Genomic DNA, 7,348 nt, shown 5'->3' with positions numbered 1-7,348 from the left:
TGATTTTTTTTTCGCAAATGTGCGTTTGTGAAATTGTTTCATTTCTTTGTTTAATAACAATATCTTTCCAGAAATTGTTACATTTTTTGCCTTTATTTGTTACATTTACGATCATTTGTTACATTTTCATGATTTTCTCTTTTTTGTAATTTACAATCATTTTCAGTTGTTTAAATTTTTGTCCTTTTTTATGAATTTATGATCACCTTTCGCAAGTTTACAAATTTTGACATTTCATAAACACGTCAATTTTTTTGTTATTATTTTGATATTTTGCATTAAAATGTGCAAAAATTGTTAAATTGTGTCAACTTTTGTCCGTTTTTTCGTGAATTTACAATAATTTTCATTCACTTGTTACATTTTTTCGCCTTTATTCATTACATTTACGATCACTTGTGAAATTGATGTTCTTTTTGTAATTTACATCATTTTCATTCAATTTTTTTCCTTTTTTTTGTCCTTTTTCATGAATCTTTCACAAAGTTTAAAATTTTTGCCTTTTTTCGGTAAATGTACATTCATTTTATTGAACTTTTATGATTTGCCCTCTTTATATTCAGTAATGAACCTTAAATCATTCATAGCAACACTTTTTTCGTGAATTGTACATTTTTCGCCTGAAATTTCGCCGTTTCACGATTTGCGAAATTTTCACGATTTTCATCTTTTTTCGATCGTCTCCTATTAATCACTCAAATCCTTCGCGTTGTTTTTCCTCGCTCGGTGTCAGGCGGTCGATCCCTTCTTGAGAAGGTTGTACGGTCGCCATGGTAACCAACCATCATAACCTAAAAGGACCTTGGTTCCGTCGGGTTTCCCGGTTGTCCGGGCGGAACGGGAGTCGGATTTGATTCCCAGATTACTCCTGCGTGGAACCCGGGGCGAGGGAAGCAGCAGGGGAAGCTTTCTGGTGGACCTCCTCCCCCCCCGGGAGAACCTCAGGGAGCGTGAAATGAAGTTTCTGGAGGAGAACGGGCGGCGATGTGGAACCCGTGGACCGTGGTCGCCGCTTATTTTCCGTCTTGCTTTTCGCCAAATCGCAGCAGAACATTCCATCGGACGTTCCTCCGCGGGGAAGGGAATCGGAACGAGCAGAAGTCCAAACATCCCGATGCGTCCGGAGACGCTTCTTCACGGGTCAAAGAGAACCAGAACCGGAGAAGAAACTTCGTGGAGTCAGAATGGGAATCTCCTGAAGTTCTAGAAGCGAGGAACCCAACCAGAACCATCACCGGAGCAACGCTAAAAACAAAAGCCGCTGATTTTAGCTTCCTGTTAGCCTATCACAGAGACCTCTGCCACTGAGTTTGGCTAGCACCTAGCCAAACCCGACATCTCTGTCATTCTGATTTTAGCTAGCGGCTAGCCTAACCGCAACACCTCTGTGATTCTGTTTGAAGCTAGCTGTTAGCCTAACCCTGACAGCTCTGCGATGCTGTTTGAAGCTAGCAGCAAGCCTGACTCCGACAAATCCGCGTCTGATTTTAGCTAGCGGCCAGGCTAACCCCCGGCACATCTGTGATTGTGTTTGAAGCTAGTGGCTAGCCTGACCCTGATGCCAATGCGACTGTTTTAAGCGACCTGCTAGCCTAACCTCGACAACTCTGCGATGCTAATGACTGCTAGCGATGAAAACCCGTCGCCTACCACCGAGAGTTGATTTAATATAATTTCAACTTTAAATTATCCCGAGTCCATAAGCCCCGCCCCCTCTGAATGCCCGATCACGTGACCATCTCAGACGACGAAGCCGTCGGATTTGATTGGCGAGTAAGCGACCGGCGGCCGGTGAGTTTGCAGTGGCGCTGAAGATGCTGTCGTTGTGGCGACGGGGCTTTTACCCACAACAAATGGCGCCCGGTCGTCCGGCGCCCACGTTGGGAGGGTGACATCCCATAATGAACTCGTTTGCATATAAATCACTGTCGCCGCTACTTCGGAGGGGTTAGCGACAGGCGGAGGAGGCGTAAACAAATTAAACCAACAGTTGTTATTAACTATTTTTTACTTATTTTCCGCGGCGTCTCGGCTCACGCCCGCGGAACGGCGGCTCGGAACCCGGCGCCGCGTGACGGCGGCGGTGATGTAATAACCACGTGCTGTGTAATAGCGGCGTAATAACTCAGGATGAAATACTTGGCGGCGCCAGTCGTATTTCTTTCGGGACAATTTAATTAATGTTATCTCCCCTCAGGTGTGATACATAACGGAGGGCCGGAGCTCTCGTGCACACACACACACACACACACACACACACAGACACACACACACACACACACTCAAGATTAATACATATAGTTTTCTCCAGGAGTTTTCTGTGCAGTGGTAAAATAATAAATGGCTGCAGGGTTGCAGGCTTCACCTTCTCCAAGCTTCTGGTTCTCCACAGGTTCTTCCACAACCTCCAGGTTCTCCAAAGAGTAGAACCAGGTTCTCCAGGTTCCTGTGACCCATTTACGGTGAAAACGACAAGATTTCTATCTGGACCCTGTGATTGACAGCCGGTTTAAACCCCGCCCCTTTTCGTGAAAAATGAAATTAAAAAAAAAGCAGCCACAACGGGGAGTATTTGGCATATGGTTACCATGGCGATGCAACGAGGGTCAAACGCCATCGGGATGAATGAACGCATGAATCTCATTTTTCGCACCGTTTCTAGCCGACTCTGTCCGAAGACCAATATTTCCAATTATTTCCCGCCCGAAGAGTCGAGGACGCGCGGGGAGCCTTGTGTCGGACTGGAAGGGTTTCGCCATGGCAACGGCGTGCACGTCGGCTGTCACGTGGCGAGTGATGAGCGTGCGCTCGCGCGCCGAAGTCATGACGATGGAGTGTCACGATAAACTCACACCGTCATTTGCAGCCAAAGGCTCCCTACACACACACACACACACACACACACACACACACACACACACACACTCTCTATGGATTCCAATTTCAGCGCAGAAAAAAAAAAGAGCAAAAAATCCAGTAGACTGAGCAGCTTTGTGCTGACGCTGCATCCAAACACAGGAGGCGTCAATTAGATGAAAACAATATGAATGAGTGAATGAATAAATATGAATAAATAAACAGTTTTTATATTTACCTTCAAGAAATACTGGTCGTGATGCAAATTTGTCAATGTAAATAAAGAATACAAATAAACAATAAAACACAACAATACAGACGAGCATTTAAAAAAAAGGTCAATATGATAGAAACATAAATACGAATTTATCAATTTAGATAAAGAATATATTTGTGTTAATGAAATACGACAATTCGTAGAAATTAGCAAAAGAGGATCAATATGATTGAAATAAAAGGTAATACGATTAATGAAATAGCGAATGCAAATTCGTCAATATAAATAAAGAATAAAAATAAACGAACGAAATATGACAATAAACAGAGATGAGAAAGTTAAAAAAAAATCAATATGACAGAAATGAAAACACGTAAATAAAACTAACAGTGAAAAACAGACAGAATAAATAAATGTATGAATATTAAATTGAACAAAATTTAATATATAAATAAAAATCAAAAATAAATAATGGAACTGAAATAGAAAATAATATGGATAGCTGGAGAACCTCAAGGTTCTGCACCGGACCCACTGATGTTCTCCAGGAACCCTCTGAGGACCTGCTCCTCACACCGGGTCAGAAATGCTACGCTACCGCTAACATTTAGCCTCCGTCCAAGGAAGCTACCAAGATGCTATTTATGCATACAAGTACAGACGAGGAGCCCGAGAGGTTGATTGATCGGTCCGGGATGGAGATGAAAGATGGCAAACAAGAACAAAATTAGCCGGCGACGCTGCAGAACGTCGCGCCATCACACGTCTGAGAACTTCAATGGAGCCTCCAGACGTCCGCGACAGGCTCCTGAACGCCGCGTCTAATTATACTACTCGCTTTTTTTAAAGGATGATTACTTTTTTTAAGCATCAAACGGGGCGAGCATCTTCGCGGGCGTCTCAGACGCACGCCTCCGCTAACTTAACCTCCGCAGTCAAGCTTTTCTTCTGCGGTTTCCTGCTGCAGGTGTTTGTTCCCCTCGTTTGTTTAAATAAAGCTCTGGAGATGAACGTCTCGCTCCTCTACGGCCTCCCGACCTCACGGCCGTCAGGTGTTGTCACAGGAAGTGATGTCATCGGTGTCATGGACTTCCTGTGACCCAAACCCTGCACAGTGACTCCTTTGGATCCTGCAACTTCTCCTTGGAATGAAACAATGAGTCACATGTCCATCTTCTGGTCTGGTCCCCCTGGACAAGAGGTGATGGACCAAGAATGTTGGTCCACGAGTGAGTATAAGCACTGGATTCGTCCAGAAGTTTTGGACCAGGACTGTTGGACCAGGAGTTCCTGACCTGGACGATGGACAAAGGAAATTGTACAAAGAGTGTGTCACCAGGACCACAGGTCCAGGAGTTCAAAAGTTGTGGACCAAGACATGTAGACCAGAAGTGTCAGACCAGGAGGGTTGAGCCAGAAGGACTGGAAGAGTTGGATCTGGACTACTGGTCCGGGACTTTTGGACCAGAAACCCAGGTCCTGGGGTGTTGGTTGAGAAGTTCTGGACCATGACTGTTGTGCTGGATTAGGAGTGCCGTACCAGGAGTGTTGGATCAAGAACGTTGGTCCAGGAGTGTCAGACCTGTAGGAGGACTGGACAAGAAGTGCCAGACCAGGAGTGTCGGACCAGCAGGTCCAGGATGGACCGCCTGACGCAGCCATGTTTTGAAAGGAAAAAGAAAACGAATGGCGGTGAAGGCCAGAGCAGAACCGGGAGCCTTCTCGTCTACGGAGGAGATCTTTGGGAATAAACGGCCTCGGGGTGACGGATCCACTGCGAGGCGTCGGGCGAACAAACGGCGGCCCGTGGTTGTCATGGTAACGGACGTCCGCGTTCCAGCTCTGACTCGCGCGCTGACATCACCCGCGAATCCGGGACGTCCTGCTCCCGACGCGCCAGAAGCCCCCGAAACAGCTCGGCTTTTCGAAAAGTAACCGCGGAGCTTCGGAGGCTCCTCCGTTCCTCAAGATGTTCTCCATGCTGGAGGGGGTGGACCGCAGTTACGACGTCTGACGTTCCCGCGCCTGCCGGTTCCAGGCCAACAGATTGGTCGGTGACACATAAGAGGGAGTGGGAGCCAATCCCAGCTGGCCGTGGGCGCCGGCACCGGTCAGCTGTCAATCAAAGGGCCACCTGTCAATCACAGGGGCCAAATATAGAAATCCAAACATTCACTCCCACAGAAAACAAAGCACCCGATGACAAGATGGAGATCATGGAGAGAAGACGGCCTGGAGAACCAGGGTAAATGGTACATGTAGTACAGTTGATGTCAATGGTACCGTGTACTTTCTGGTACATGTAGTGCTGTCATTGTCAATTGTACCGTGTACTTACTGGTAAGTTAACTACAGCCACGTCAATGGTCTTGTGTACCTACTGGTACTTGTAGTACCTAATCAATGTCCATGGTACTTTGTACTTTGTTACATTTAGTACAATCAGTGTCAGTGGTACCGTGTACTTACTGGTACATGTAGTACAGTCATTGTCAATGGTACCGTGTACTTATTGGTACATGTAGTACCAAATCAATGTCCATGGTGCTGTGTGCTTTGTGACATTTAGTACAATCAGTGTCAATGGTACCTTGTACTTTTTGGTACTTGTAGTACAGTTGATGGTCCTGTGTACGTATTGGTACATTTACTCCAGCCACGTCAAAGGTCCAGTGTACTTACTGGTACTTGGAGTCCAACAATGTCAATGGTACCGTGTACTTTCTGGTACATTTACTACAGCCACGTCAACGGTCTTGTGTACTTACAGGTACTTGTAGTACCAAATCAATGTCAACGGTACTTTGTTCTTTGTTACATTTAGTACAATCAGTGTCAATGTTACCGTGTACTTATTGGTACTTGTAGCACAATCAATGTCAAACGTACTGTGTACTTGCTGGTAAATTTACTACAATCATTTCAATGGTACTGCATATTGACCAGTACATGTACCACAGTACAAGTCACACCGATAACATCACAACGCAAAGTAGCGCCTTAATATTTCCGTCCTTGAACTTGCGACGTAAACAAGACTCCGCTTTTGCAATCCAAGATGGCGTCTTCTAGAGAACGGTAGGGAGGGAGGGCGCAGCGCTCGCCGGAGAACATCTTCCCCCGTCTCTCCGAGTCGCTCCATTAACAATGATGGACCGGCGGTAGATGAAGGCGAAGCTCGCGGATCATTTCATAGACTCTGATTACGCTCTTCCTTCTCCCCCTCTTCTCTGTTACCGATGTCTATCTTTTTTTTGGTTCCCCGAAACTACATTTAAACTCCTGAAATACCGTTCGGCGTCCTCCGAGGAGAGTGTTTGAGGGTAATTAGGCGTGAAGGGGTGAGGTGGGTGGAGGGGGTAGAAGGTGGACGGTCGATAATTCATGGAAACACAAACGATTCTGATTCCGCTAATTGATTCTGTTTGTTTGTTTGTTTGTTTTTTTGGAAAGCGTCATTATCTCCGCGGCGAGAACGCGGACGGAACGTGTCGGAGGCAACGCTTGGCAGATCTGCCGGCGGAGAACAAACCCCGGCGGTAATTATCAACCGCAACTCCCCCTCCTCCGCGCCGACCGCCCCTGCGCTCGGAGGCGGAAGCAGCCGGTGGGAAGATTCGGCACAATCGGAGGATTTGGATCGCGGGGTGGATTACAATTAGCGTCAGCGGGAAAAACGCGGTGTTTCGAGTGGCATCTGGAAGCTGAAAGGGTATTAAAGGAGCCGACATGTGGCAGTTTCCACAACTGGCCACGGCCACAAGTAGCCACAGCTGTTGCCCCCTACTAGCATCCCTTTCTGTTCCCAACTAGCCACATCCACTGACCCAACTAGCCATGCCTTCTTTCCCCAACTAGCTTTAGCCCCTGTTCCCTCCTAAGCTTGCCGTATGTTCCCAACTAGCAACACCGACAACTAGCGATGGCTACTATTCCCGACCAGCCACACCCCTTGCCCCCAACTAGCCACTCCTAACAACCCCACCTAGCCGTGCACACTGCCTCGACTAGCCACACTCAAAGTGTCCAGCTAGCCATGCCTTATTTCCCCAACTAGCTACACCGCTTGTTCCCCTTCGATTCGCCTGATGTTTCCAACTAGCAACACCCACAACTAGCCATGGCTACAATTACCAACCAGCCACATCCCATGCTTCCAACTAGCCACTCCTAACAACCCCACCGAGCCGTGCACACTGCCTCGACTAGCCGCACTCAATGTTCAACTCCCTCTGTCCCCAACTAGCCATGTCCCCAACTAGCCATGCCCCCAAC

This window comes from Fistularia commersonii, chromosome 24 (assembly GCF_037954325.1).
Source record: "Fistularia commersonii isolate RoL2024-O1a breed Wild chromosome 24, RoL_Fcom_v1.0, whole genome shotgun sequence".
In the NCBI taxonomy this organism is placed as follows: Eukaryota; Metazoa; Chordata; class Actinopteri; order Syngnathiformes; family Fistulariidae; genus Fistularia; species Fistularia commersonii.
This window is presented reverse-complemented; position numbering follows the sequence as displayed.